The following is a 14,901-nucleotide window of genomic DNA, read 5'->3' on the forward strand; positions in this document are numbered from 1 at the left end:
GTACCCCTTTATGTATAATCAAGCTATAATCTAGTGTAATTTCCTTCATCCTGAGTTACTTCCTTTAGCATTTTCTGTACATAGGTCTCAATGCAATGAATGGTCTTGATTTTGGTTTACCTAAATTGTCTTTTATTGTCCTCTGTTTTCTCCCAGCACATTAGGGTTATGGTTCTATTGTAGTCTAACCATCATATTTTTCCTAATGAGAAGTCAGCTATTATTTGAATAGCTGTGTTTGTAATATGTCATTTATGTCTGGACCCTTTTAGGTGTTCTTTATCTTTTGATATCTACAGTTTACAATAACATGGTTTGTTGAGGTGTTCGTATCTATAGTTGGATGCTTTTCCTCCAGACTTTTGCTTTTTTCTTTTTGTTTAATATATTCAAATATTTTTCTGCCCCATTGTCTCTATCCTCTCCTATCAAACTCCAATTATACATATGTTAGAGCACTTAATATTTCTCTTTATTCACATTCAATATTTTAATTGATCTGCATTCAAGTTCACTAATGCTTTTTATTTTGCTACCTCCTATCTTTTATCAATTTCATGAAATGAAATTTTCATTTCAGTTGTACTTTTAGTTTCATTGCTTTGATTTATTTTTAGTTCTAATCCGTTGATATTCCTCATTTGTTTATTAATCATATTTTCTGTTAAGTCATGAAGTATATTTTAATAAAAACTCTGATACTGCTGATTATAATATCTTGACAATTTTAGGAAAGTTTTTTATTGATTGCATTTTTTTCTCTGTGAAAATGTCATATTTTAATTTTTTTCATTCTAGTGATATTTGATTCAACATTACAAATTGTACATTATACAAACACTGGATTTTGTTATAATAAACTGTGTTTCCCCTTTGTGGGAAGCAGCTAAAATCTTCACTCAGATTTTTCAGTTTTGAGCATCTAGGATTTTGTCAGGACCCCATGCTCTTTTTCATTCATTATTAAAATTAAATGTTTTATCAAGATTTGTGCGCTTTTTATACATTTTGGGGGGCTTTCATCTCTTATACACCTCCTTCTTTTCCAGATATTTCTCTCTACATTTCTGACTGCTTTCCCAGTACCAAACTCTTAAGTTAATAAGGCCAGAGTTTTCTACTGCAGTAATGGTACTCCATTGGAGGGTAACTTCCAACAAAAATCTGTAAATTCACATATCACACTTGTTTTAATTTCTGTTTAAGAGCAGACTCCTCTTCAGCTTCTGCTAGCTTTCATCACTCTACATGGCACTCATACTTTTTTTTATTTTCTACTTTATCATTTCTCTCTGTAAGAGGGTTATTTGAGCTAAACAACAACAGCTTAAACTCCATTGACCTTTTAAAGTATTTATTTCTATGTAAAATATATTACATAATTTTGGGAAGTTAACAGAGTAGATTAAAAAAATAAGTAACAATCCTCATTTGTCAGTAATATCTCACAATTATTTCCTTATCTCCCACATCTGTTGAGTGCTCCTCATTTCAAAAATCTTGTGAAAGACATACACCACAGGTTAATATTGGTGGTGCTAACCATCTGTCTTTTTTTAAAAAAACCTACATGCTACATGTATGATTTTGTAGATCTATATATGCCTGCATTTAGTTGGGAAACATTTTTTGGTATGGACTAGAATATTTCTGCCTAACCTGTTTGCTTGAATTAATGTCATTTACTCTTTAATACTTTATTCAGTTGATTTTCTTTAGAAAATTTTCCCAAACTTTTTCACTACTACCATAAGCTGACTTTGGGCCACCACTTTTCTGGATTTTTAAGATATTTTATTCTTTTATTTAGGAAATTGATCACACTTTATTGAAATAGTTGGTTTAACTTGTCTATCTTCATAACATATTGTGAATTCCTTGAAGTCAGGCATTTTAAAATTTACTTTTATATACTCAAAACTTAACACAATATCTTTCAGAAGTGCTTAAATGAATTTATTCAATTAAATTGAACATTTATCAGGTAAACTATGTCGTCTATTTTGTAATTTTTTCTTACATTTTGCAAATTAGCGTGATAACTCATAAATGTATATTGGGACACTCTAAAGGTTGCTCTTGTAAATATTTTTTCTGACTATTTCTCATTTCAAAAATACAAAAGCACTATCACGTAATTTTTTACATTGTTAGCCATTCAAGTCTCTACTTCATTTTAGTGCAATTGGTGTAAAATAACAAAGCCCACCTACACAGTTTTATTTTTAAAATTGTAAGTGAATAACATCCTACTCAGCCTAATCTGTCATCACATTTCCTTCTTATAAATGGATATTAATAATGTTTAGTTCTTCTGAACTGTTTAATCATTAATTTTATTGATTTTCTTACTACTATAGGAAGCAATTTAAAATAAATGATTTTATATTTTGATTAAAACATTTCCTTTTCCTCTCTCTTAATTGTATTTAAAGTTTAATGTTCCTTTAAGATACAAAATGTACAATACATATAAAAATCAACCATTGAAAAATTCATGAAGACATTTTCTACCAATAAGTCATTCTAAATATATTGTTTAAACAGGGTCATTCAATATTCTAAATATGTTGTTTAAACAAAATTATTATTCAATATTTTTTGCTTTTATTTCTTCAGAATTTTTACATATCAACAAAATGTCATAATTGAAACAAGGTTTTGGTTAAAGAAAAGAACATAATTATTGAGGATCACCTTCTAACTGGAAAGAAAGACCATTTGTTCACTAAAGGATAAAATACTTAGAAAGCAGTCACCATAAAATAATCCAAGAAAATGAGAATTAATTTCCAGATGGCAGATAACTGCTTCTACAAATATATATCATTAAAAATAAACTGAAAGAAAAGGTAGACTGAGAAATTTAATTCAGCTCTTAAAATTTACACTCTTATATGTACAACAATATACCCCAAATAAGATTTTCAATCATCCATTTCAACTCAGTGTTTAAAGATTAAAGAATAAAGGAAGAACTGTTTTTAAAAAAGAAATAAAAACCATTTATCATAGTCTTAAAGGTTTTGTTTTATTGTGAATCTTTGGGATTGCTACCATTTTGGAGGAGGCTATACTGTCTGGTGAGAACACTGCTGTTTTGTTGCCTGAAACACTGCTAGCAGGTGGTAAAGATGAGGAAAATACAGAAAATGAACATGTGCCACTTAAGAAAGAATAGTTGCTCTAGCTAGTTCTACAAAATATTAAATGAGAATTCTACAATATGTTGTGTTAGAGAAGATAGCCAACTCTGCAATGTCTTTAAAAAGTTAAAATACATTTTACCAAGAGTCTATAAATACTGCTGTTTATATTCTCTACAACACTGAGCTACTAACATTTAATAATAATTAATGTCATTACTAAGAGTCTTTCACTCTCAAAAGCTGTATAAGCTGGCAAGGTGGATTAGTGACACGTTTCAATTCTGTTATATTGAGACTCTTTAAAATGACATATTCAATTTCTTTTGCCTGAGTTGACTCAGCTTTTCTTTTTAAAAAATATAGGTAAAGTTGCTTACTCTAATGCTTACTGAAGGTTCTTCTTTGAATGACTCTTTAAATACTCAATTGCTCTCTAATGTCCTAGAAAGACATTTTTTTCTACTCAGGAATTCCCTCAACAGAGCTGACTGATTTCTACTCTGAGGCAGGATTTAAAGTAGAAGCTAATGAATCTGCTACCTCATGGAGGGTGACCCTAAAATGTCTTAAGAGGGAGTGACAGGAGGAGATGAAAAATTAAATTTCTGTATTCACCACTATACTATAATGTCAGTCATTAGGCAATAGCTCCATATCTTTGATCACCTGGGATATTTTTATAACTGTAATTCTTACTCTTAGAATTAAATTTTTAATATAAAATATAATTTAATATGCTTTTGAATTAAAGTGGCAAAGGATAGTATAAAGAACTGGAAGACAGTGTCTATCAGTAAAATTTTATATATAATATTATAAAAGAATAAATGCTAAAAATCCTGTAGTATTAATTTACAAACTTCTACTAGAAAAATATTTAATAGGTATCAAGTTCTAGGTACACAAGGAATGATCATTAAATGTCTATTGTGTTCCAGGCACTATTGTATATATATATTCTGAGGACACAACAGCAACATTACTTTTGTCCTTAAAGTAGTTACAAAGACTCTTCTGACTAGTTCTCAACCAATTATTTTTTCCATGGGACAGCAAATTGAGCAAGCATGTTAGAGTAATATATGGTGCTACCAACAGGTAAGATCTGAAATAAACCTTGTTGCTATGAGCAGCTGTACTTAGTATGTTCTAGTAAGTCCACGGTCTTTATCTATCCTTGTTATGAACTTTTTATTTGGATCATTTTGTCTCAGTGGGGTAGAATCTAACCCTAAATTCCAACCTACCCTTTTAATCTAAGACTTAGAAAACCTGCCTGAATAAATTGATAGCTCACTCAAAATTATAATGTCTAGATGTCTAAATTGTCCCTGCCTAGGCAATTTGACTATCTTACTACAATGGTTTGCCCACCTTTGGGGCTCTCACTTCTATTTGAAATATAGTTCACACTCATCTTAATTGTGTAAAGCAAGGACTAGCACACCAAGATCTGAAGAAGTCTAATACTTGCCTTGTTTTTGTAAATAAGGCTTTTGGAACACAGCCACACCATTCATTCACATATGGTCTATGGCTGTTTGCGTGCTACAATGGCAGACTCGAGTAGTTGCAGTGTCGACCATATGGACTACAAAGCCGGAGATATTTGTTGTCTGGCTCTTTAGAGAAAAGTGTGCTGAGCCTCGCTTTAAAGCTTCTATTTGAACAGTTGTTGACTGTAGACATGACCTTTCTGACAAGTAGATTAGCATTTTTACTTCCAATCCAAATATTTTTATTGTTCTTCATGCCCAATGTCTTCCTATGGTTCCAGCATATATTCCTAGAGGTTACCTAATGTGTAACATTAAATTATTTCTTTATCATTTACTTTATAATGTTCCCTCACAGGTAATTTCAGGCATTTTGATGATAATAATAGTGAGACCCACAAGAGATAACTCTTGTGCATATAAGTGGTCTCTTATATTCCATAAAAGGATGCAAATATTCAAAAGGAAATTCAAAAACCACGGATTTTAAAAAGAAAGAAACAAAAGCAAAGCAAAGACAATGAAAATGTTCAAGTCAAATTGCAAACATTTTTCATGCTCCTTGGTATAATAAATAAAGCAAAAATGGTGACAGATTGCAGAGCCTTACCCAGAGCCCATAAGATGGTTCTAATCTTATTTCTTTAACTTCTCTGTGAAACATAGGAACCATCATAAATAATTAACTGCTCATATTAGATTGATAAATTCTCTAAAAAAAAATCTTGTGTCTTTTAGCACTCTCTCCACTTGGGTTTATATTTTGTCCTCTTTTTCCTGAAGAATTGATTTGAAACAGAAGATTCTGGGATTTACAGCTACGAAGTCACTGTTCAAGGTCTCAGTTGTTGGAAACCAATGGGAGTAGGTTACGTTCTCAGCACCACAGCTATGATCTGTAAATAAATTAACATATGACATTATAAAATCATAAACTAGTAAAATCAATTCAAAATAAATAAATTAGATGTTGTCTGTATGACCAAAACATCAACTGCAGTAGAGGCTGTTCAGCTTTTTATTTTGCATTTTCCAAAGTTTACTTGAAAAATATGACTTTGTATTTTAAATACACACTTATAGATTTCATGTGGATGTGAGTATATATGACATTTCAAAGGCTGTAAGTCATCAGTATGCACTTGCCACAATGGCATCATCATTAATATTGAGCACCCCTACAGGGCCTGGCACATAATAAAGTGCTACATGGATGAATCAGATAACTGGGGAGTTCTGTCTCCATGCTGGTGACCATGCTATTTTTACTGTCAGTAGTGCTTGAATAGAGCATGTAAGAGTCCTTTTGAAATGTTGATCACATTCTATTTTGTGTTTTGCTAGCAAAAAACTATGCCTTATTTTTACAGATTATCTCCAGAGTGACCAAGTATAGCCTATTAAATATATCTGAAACTTCATGCACACATTATGTAGCCTCTGTGGGAAAATATGTATCTTATACAAGATGATTTTATAGAAAAATAGTTTCATTTGCAGATAGTAATGATTCTGTTGTTAGATATTCACTAGGATGCTAAAATTTAAAAATGTAATAATGCAAATATTCAAAAGAAAATTCAAAAACTGAGAATTTTAAAAAAGAAAGAAAAACAATTAAAAAACAAGCACAGCAAAGACAGTAAAAATGGTCAAGTCAGATTGCAAACATTTGTCATGCTCCTTGGTATAATAAATAAAGCAATAATGGTGAAAGATTGCAGACCCTCACTCATAGCACATATATCTTCTAGAATCTACATTCATATATAAATCTTATAAATATAATCTTTATATTATAAATAAATATATAATATGATATATATCATACATATTTACTTTAATATATAATATAAAACACACAAATGAAATACAGTACTAACCTAAAAAACTCCTTAAGATTAAAGAGGATATGGAGCAATTATGCGTGCGTGTGTGTGTGTGTGTGTGTCTGTGTGTATTAGTGTTGCTTACTCAGAGAAATATTGGATAGAATAGTTCTCAAATTGGTAACATTGGTGTAGCTGAGTTGTATATTTGGGATAACTTTTAACTTTTTCCTTATACTCTTATATAGGTGAAAATATTATATTGATAATCTTATTTTTATTGATAATGTATTATTTTTATCATCACAAAAGCTATTATTTATAAAAATAAAAGCAATAACCACACATTAATTAAAAGTATAAAGTTCAATTCCTTAGGATGACATACATTCCTACATGATATGACTCTGCCTAACTGCCTAGCGTCATTTTCAGAATCATCCACCATTATAATATATAGTCCACAATACTAAAATAGATAACTGTCCAAAGAGGCCATTTCTTTCATGCTTCCATGTGTTTGTTGAGGCTTTTCTTTGTTTTCTTCTCCACTTTCTCACTTGTCAGGCCAGTGCTCAAGCAATATTATCTTGTCTAGCCCACTCAACCTATGTGAGGATCCATCCATAACCTACAGAATGTAATCGATACAAATACTGGAAGGAATTTTGACTCTTCAATGTCTGCATAAACCCACATGTACATTTCTGCATCTCTCTCTATCCTCAAATCTAAATTCTATCAAATACAGATATAAATATTGTACTTTCTCCTGTTTGTTCTGGTATCTCTGTGAAGTAATAGCTAAGATGACAAAATGAAAAAACAAACAAATAAACAAAAGCAACCTCTTTTGATCATGGTCTGATAACTTCCAATCCTTTGAGTAGAACTAGCCAATTTTCTTTCTGTTAAGACTTACTAATCCCCTTATTTCAATTAATGTGGTCAACCCACTGTGTTAAAACAGTGATATGCACTATATTGAAACAAAGCATTTTGTGGATATCAGGACACATTAAATCCCCCAATATGGTATTACTGGACTTAGAGATGCATTTTTAAATGGATGTATTTAAATGGATGTATGGTATTACTGGACTTAGAGATGCATTTTTAAATTATGCATAATTTGATAATTCTTAATTTCACTGTATTATATAAAGTAACCATATGTGTTACAATCAGTAGCACCTTAGAATTTAGTACGTGTGTGTGTGTGTGTGTGTGTGCAGTTGTCCCACGGCTTTTGGTCAAGTACTATAGAATATAAATTTCTTAATGAGAATAAATACTATGTCTCTGGTATACTTGACTCTTTCTACCCATTCAATAATCATTAGTAAAATGGTTAAATAACATGCTGTCCACAATAACATATGTGGATGAATGTGGTCTCATTGGAATGTCTGTGCCAATATTTGTATAGTCTAGTAAAACCTGGAACATGTTCCAATGGCTGCATTTCAATAGTGTAGATAAGTCTCCAAAACTGAGTATGAGCAAAGGAAACTGGGTCAGCCTATAAATTGTAGTTAAAAATCTACTTAATTCAAGTCTACTAAGAATTCTGCAATGAAGCATAATCGGTATTATCAGTAAGCATATGTATAAGGTGTAATGGAAGGTGTGTAGAAACTGCTCTGTTGAAGTTACCACCTTTGGTTAACATGGCCACAGTGTCTCTGTTTTTGTTCCCCTACTTCCCCTGCTATGATCATGCCACTCACTGTATTTCATGTCTATATGATAGTATAATTTAAGGCAGATTCAAGGATGTTTCACACACTCCTTCAGAAATCACATTTAATCAGTCACCAAATCTAAGATCCCACAACGTAATGGCTCCTAATGTAGACTTAATTTAGGCCCTGCACTTCTCTCAGACACAGCACTACTGCCAAACAAATATATGACTTTTCCAAATTGCTGTAAGAGTGACATTTCTGAAAAAGCACATTAGTTTTCTTCTCCACATTATTGAATAATTCTATTAATAATATAAAATTTTATCTATGTGGTAAGCTACTTACATTCCTTTATTCTTTCATAGTCTTTTTCTGATGTGAAATAGTCTGCTCATTTTTTCAAAAGACATTGATTATTCCACCCTGGTTATCTTGGAGAATGTCCAACATTCTGAATATGTGTGATTGTTTCCTCATTGTGATGTTGGCCTTGTTCTTTTATCTTCTTATTTCCTGTAAGTGAACGTTAGGGCTTGAGGCTGGAATAGATGCAGACTAAACATTTTGTGAATTAATATTTTATAGGTAATCTTTAGTATTTTATATTGCACCGCATTGGAAAAACCATGATGTAAGGATATAATTCTGTGAGTATTCCTGAGTTTGGCCACTTTTTTAATGTGCATTTTTTAAAATTTACAATGAATAATTAATGTGTGGATAGATACATGAACACCCTGTTCATATCTTGTTCTCTAAAATATTTCATGTAATGATTTTATAATTCACTGATTATATGTTTGAATAGGTTATAACATGGAGTGTTAAAAAATGGGAATTTTCAAACTTTATCATTGAAAAGATAATTGAAAGAGATTCCTTTCAATTTTTTATCTTCACCTTCACTATCAAGTCATTGGTGTTTATTTATTCAATTTGCCACAATCAAAATGATATAATAGTTTACTGCTTAACTGAATTTCTACTACTTACCACTGAAATTACTGACTGTTGCTAATAATTTAAGAACACCTTTAGAATTCTAAAAAGTTTTGATCTCCTGAGATACACTACAATCAATGATTTTAACAAGATAATTTGTTTGTGATTTCTCCCTATCATAAAGGAAAGAGATGGCATCTAAGCACTTACTATGTAAAATCACTATCCTAGGAACTCTCATGTAATTTTTTACCAGTCAGTCCTTGAAACATGACTCGGAGCACTTATTCCCAATTCCTTACCTCCCATTTCATTTTATGGATAAAGTAATCAATACTCTGAAGGCTAATTAAATGCTGAAAGACATACAAGTAGTAAAATAGAAGCAGAATTTATACTCTGGTCTATTGACTCTTTCCCTATGCCACAGTGCCTCTCTGAAGTTCTAGCTACAATTATTTTACTGTCATGACACATAATGGTGATCCTATTAGTCAGGATTCTCCAGAGAAACAGAATTAATGAGATATATATATATTATACATATATATATCCCATATATATATTATATATATATATCCCATATATATATTATATATATATATCCCATATATATATATATTATATATATATCGGATATATATATATATATATATCCCATATATATATATATGAGACAGCAAAATAAAGAGAGAATTTATTTTAAAGATTTGGCTCACACAGCTGTGATTACTGGTAAGTACGAAATCTACAGGCCAGGCTGTCAGGCTACAGATCCAGAGAAGAGTCGATGCTGCGGCTCACGTCTGAAGGCAGTATGGAGACAGAATTCCATTTTTCCTTGGGGCACCTCAGTCTTTTCTTCTTAGGCCTTCAACAGATTAGATAAGGCCCATCCACATTATGGAGAGTGATTTGTTTATTCAAAGTCTTCCTATTGAAATGCTAATTAATTCCATTAAAAATGCCTTCGTAGGAACTTTAAGACTGGTGTTTGACCAGACATATGTGCACTGTAGCCTACTGACACATAAAATTAACCATTACAATGATACGTAGTGGATGTGCTAAATTTCTATTTTATTGGTATATATTTACAGTTTCAAACTTGACACATTTGATTTCTCCAATAAGTCTATTTTTTCTCATTAAAATCGATCTCCATATTTAAATTTATTTAAAATGTTGTTTGTTATTTTTGTGTCATTTATGGATTATTAAACCATTTCTATTAGTCCATAGGTTTAGTATTTATTAATACATTTGCCAGGCGCGGTGGCTCACGCCTGTAATTCCAGCACTTTGGGAGGCTGAGGGAGGTGGATTACCTGAAGTCCGGAGTTCAAGACCAGCCCGATCAACATGGAGAAACCCCGTCTCTACTAAAAATACAAAATTAGCCAGGCTTGTTGGCGCATGCCTGTAATCCCAGCTACTCGGGAGGCTGAGGCAGGAGAATTGCTTGAACCCAGGAGGCGGAGGTTGCTGTGAGCCGAGATCGCGTCATTGCACTCCAGCCTGGGCAACAAGAGCGAAACTCTGTCTCAAAAAAAAAAAAAAAAAGAAAAGACATTTTATTTGCTATGTTTTACACTATAGAAACTATAACAACCTTAAGTTACAGCTTCAAATTTTAATCCAAATATGATCTTTATCGATGTAGACACTTTGCAGCTCTTGGACACTCACTCTTAGAGCTTAAAAACAATTTTACAGTAAAAGCTATGAGCAGAGATTGTGTTCTTCTGTGAGAGCAACACTGTACTGCAGAAAAATATTTGACTGAATCTCATCATCTAAGGAAGAACACTGGGCTCTGGAACTGTGAATACCAGAAAGTCACAAACTCTGCTCAGTCTTCCTTTCAGGTCAATATCTTTAAGAGATATGTTCAGGAAGGCAAATGTAGGCTACAAAAAGTAAAAAAGCTTAGCTTCCCTGAGATAGAAACTCCACGACTATGAGTAAAATTGTTGCGTCAATTTATTCATTGGATTTCAAAATGATATCAAATTCCTAAAATTCCCACATTCTTTCATGAATTATTTGAATCTCTCAAATTTGCCACCTCTGTTTCTCCTGCTGCCTTAAACTAAGGTGATAAGTCGGCATGTTAGGTAACTGAAAAAAGTAAGTGATACATCCTATAAATCCTTTCTTGGCAATGGCCCAGGTACCACTTTAACTTAATACTGGCATATTCTGATTATTTTGTAATTTTAGCCTTTTTAGACCTGCTACTTCCTGGGGAATTTGTATTTGTACTTTAATTCTATAACTTTGACACTCAGGATGATAGCTCAGACTTAGTTCTTTCACGGCTGCTCATTGTAGGTAGAATGTCTAGCTCTTCAAAATTTAATTTCTAGTCCCAATTATTTGGCTGGCAGTATACTAAGATTTCTTCCAATTCCTTGCATATAAACTTTGGGCACAAGACTTGCTCTAAATATAATATAGCAAGACGTGGGGACCGGTAATGATAGAAAAGGGATCATCGGGACATACACACTACATCTGTAACAGCTACTCATACCTCTAATGTGTTTTTGGGAACCACTGGTGATTTTCAAAAATTCTATAAACATTGATTATTTGATTGGAAGATTTTTATTGTTTAGAAAAGGTGATTATCCTATTGCTTTTGAGGAGCATAGAAAGAATATCGTTACTTTTTCTTTATACTAATGATATTAAAAAGAAAGAAAAAATATATGAGAAAATCCCAATGCCAATAGTAAATTTGTGTTTATTATTGCAAAAGACCCAGTGGCATCACCTGTTTAGCTCTGCCTCTGACCTTCAATATATCTTAAGAGTTTCAGAAAATATTCTTTTACTGAAAATGAATGAAACTGAAGCAGAGAATTTCAAGGAAGAGCTTGATGCCTCAAGGGATAGGCTGAACACAGATTAGTATGACTAGAAGTTGAACAAAGCAGCAGCCACCAGTTTCCCCTGACCTTTTCCTTTCACTCAGTGGCATTTATATGAGCTTAGACTGCAAGTATTCTAGAGATGGCAGAAAGCAGATTTGGACACAGCTGAAGCTATACTCATTCTTTTTTTTGTTCCAAATCAATGTAGCAAGTTATTTTTTTCTCTCTTTTTCCCCTGATCTTTGACAAGAATAATGAGAAGAAGGAGGAGGAGGAATAGGAGGAGAGGAAGGAAGGAAGGAAGGAAGGAAAGGAACTGCCTCACAGTAAATAAAAGACCCTAAAAAGAAATTGTAAATTTTATATTGGTAGATTAAAATCTAGTTTTTAATGCTAAACTATAAGGAAATTAACTTAATATGAACTTAATCATATTCATCCTAACGGAGAGAAAATTCTCCAGAGTAGTACAGAAAGATTTAGGAGGCACCAGAACAAAAACAGTTATGAGGAAAACTACATTTATGTTCAGTTATGATATTTCCAATAACTCTATTTTGAAGTTTTCCTACAATATTGTACTTCTACAATAAGAAGAAAATGTTAATAGTCACAAAATTAACACATCAATAGCTATTCTCATATACCACCATTTGTGTTGAACTCATTAATTTCTCAAAACTTTACTAGCAATGAATTACATGTTTTCAAGAAATGTATATCAAGGCAAAATTAAAGTATACACACAAGCATGCAGAATATATACCACACACATACGTAAACAAACACACTCCTGGAGTCACTTTGATGCAAACCACAAAAACACAAGTCACTGAAGCAGAGGATGTTGATGCCCCATCCCCAAATGAATTCATGAGCAATTTCATTTGACACTTACCAGCATATTCTCAGCTGTAGCCATTCATCTCAAACTCTTATTCCCTCTTGTCTGCCTGAGGACTATTGTCACCTTGAGACTTGCTTGAATTCAAAAAAGGACAAATTACAGGTTTTAGAGAGTTAATGTCCTTCCCTCAGGCAACGCTGAAACCATGGAAAATGAAGTGGTCAATGAATAAGAGCAAGACCTCCATTCCTTCGGAGGGGTAGTTCTGAAGACTTTTCTACTTAGTTTCCCAAAGGGGCCACAGAGGGTTAAGCAACAATAGCCTACTGCAGTAATTTCATTAACACAAACTTTTCTGCTTCACTTTCCCTACTTTCATAATTGTACCTTCTAGATCACCACTTCCATATATTACTTGTACCCAAGTTCTCATCTCTGAGTCTGTGTTTAGGCCCACTCAAACTTGGCATAGAATAAGGCAAATATACTTTGTTCATTTCAGTTACCTCTATTGTGAAATAATCAGTGCTAGAGATAGAAAACCTGGTCAAACTGAACACTGACAGACTGTAAAATGACCTTCACATACTTACTGATTTTTCCTCTGAGGTTTAACAAGGAATAACCAACAAATAAAATTTAAAAATATTTACAGTGTATAATAACATATTTGGATGTACGTAGACATTGTGAAATGATTAAATCAAGTTAATCAATATATTCATTACTTCACATACTTCTCCCTTATTTGTGATGAGAACACTTAAGATCTGCTTTTCATTTTTAGGAATTTTCATGTATAAAATCCATTATTATTAACTATTGTACAACATAGTGATTATAGAGAATAATGTATTGATTGATGTTCAATTTGATTATTTCACATATATAAATCAAAGTCCTCTCATAATAAATAACCTTTTATTACAACTAAATAAAAATATTTAAGAAAATTACACATTTATTTTTAGTAATATAGGATAGAACATAATTCTACAATAATAAAATACAGTAAATTTGCTTATCAATATTATAACTTTTATTTTCTCTTCTGAAGTATTTCTGCTTGTCTCAAATTTCAGTTACTTAACCATTGTCGATGAATTCTGTTCCAAGTAAGTTTTATTTGTCTTTAGTTTCTCTCTTCTTGTCATAAAGAATAAAGTGCTTCCCTAAGAGGAAACCTAACAGAAGTGATTCACGCTACCTGCCTTAAAATAAATTTGTCTTTATACCCCTTTAAATTAACTTGAAATATTTATTCCACCCATAATATATGATCACTTACAGAACATGAGAGTGAGACTGTGCATTCGGGGTTGCCCACAGCCCAGCTCATTTTGAGTAATTGTAAATAGTAATACCCATAATTTTTTTTTAATTGGCTAATGCTGTAAGGTGGCATCTGTCATCAGCATCCTCATATAAACTCACCATTGCCACAGCATCTGTTCCATCACAAAATGTTCTATTTCTGTGTCTCGCACATTTAACTAGCAAGGAACAAATAGACTACTTTAAAATAAGTTGCCAGTGTTTCTAAATGAGAACGCAAAGCATATTTGCCAGAAAGGTACGTGACAGGGCAGGAATAAACTATGACTTTTGACTTGAAGGAATATAAAAACTGAATTAGTTATTTCATTTATATTTAAATAGTAAGATTGGACAATTAAATAATTGGAGAACAGTTGTCGGATTAAAAGTACTCTACTTTTGAACTCACTTTTTCTAATATATGAACACAGTTTTTATTTTGTGTTTAAAATCTATTAATATATAGCAAAAAAGTGTGATAAATGTATTTGAAAGTGGGTAAATTTAGTCTAGTTAATGTTCTGTGCCAAAAACTTCTCCTGGGATATAATGAATTAGAATTAAAATATGAATTCAGCCATCCATCCATTCACTCATTCAATAAATATTGATTAATCACACTATGTGCCAGGATATAGGGACATAATAATTTCAAAAGCTGTGATAAAAGTACCTGGTTTCATGAAGCTTATGACACAGGAGGAAGGCAGAGAGTAAGTAAATGCATAAAACACTTAAATAGGTGACTTCAAAG

The 14,901-nt window shown here is 32.1% G+C and overlaps 1 long non-coding RNA gene across 1 annotated transcript in view; it reads right to left on the minus strand.

The window, feature by feature from the left end:
• Positions 1-1,345: 1,345 nt before the first annotated feature.
• Positions 1,346-14,901, minus strand: part of LOC129532906 (uncharacterized) — a 38,918-nt gene continuing 25,362 nt past the window's right edge. The window contains exons 2-5 of the long non-coding RNA XR_008678834.2: positions 12,882-12,964; positions 10,433-10,643; positions 8,508-8,675; positions 1,346-5,541 (exon numbers count right to left, since the gene is read on the minus strand). This is a non-coding gene — a long non-coding RNA (uncharacterized lncRNA). The remainder of the gene's footprint in view (positions 5,542-8,507; positions 8,676-10,432; positions 10,644-12,881; positions 12,965-14,901) is intronic.

The sequence above is a fragment of the Gorilla gorilla genome, chromosome 3, assembly GCF_029281585.2.
Source record: "Gorilla gorilla gorilla isolate KB3781 chromosome 3, NHGRI_mGorGor1-v2.1_pri, whole genome shotgun sequence".
NCBI classification, from domain to species: domain Eukaryota; kingdom Metazoa; phylum Chordata; class Mammalia; order Primates; family Hominidae; genus Gorilla; species Gorilla gorilla.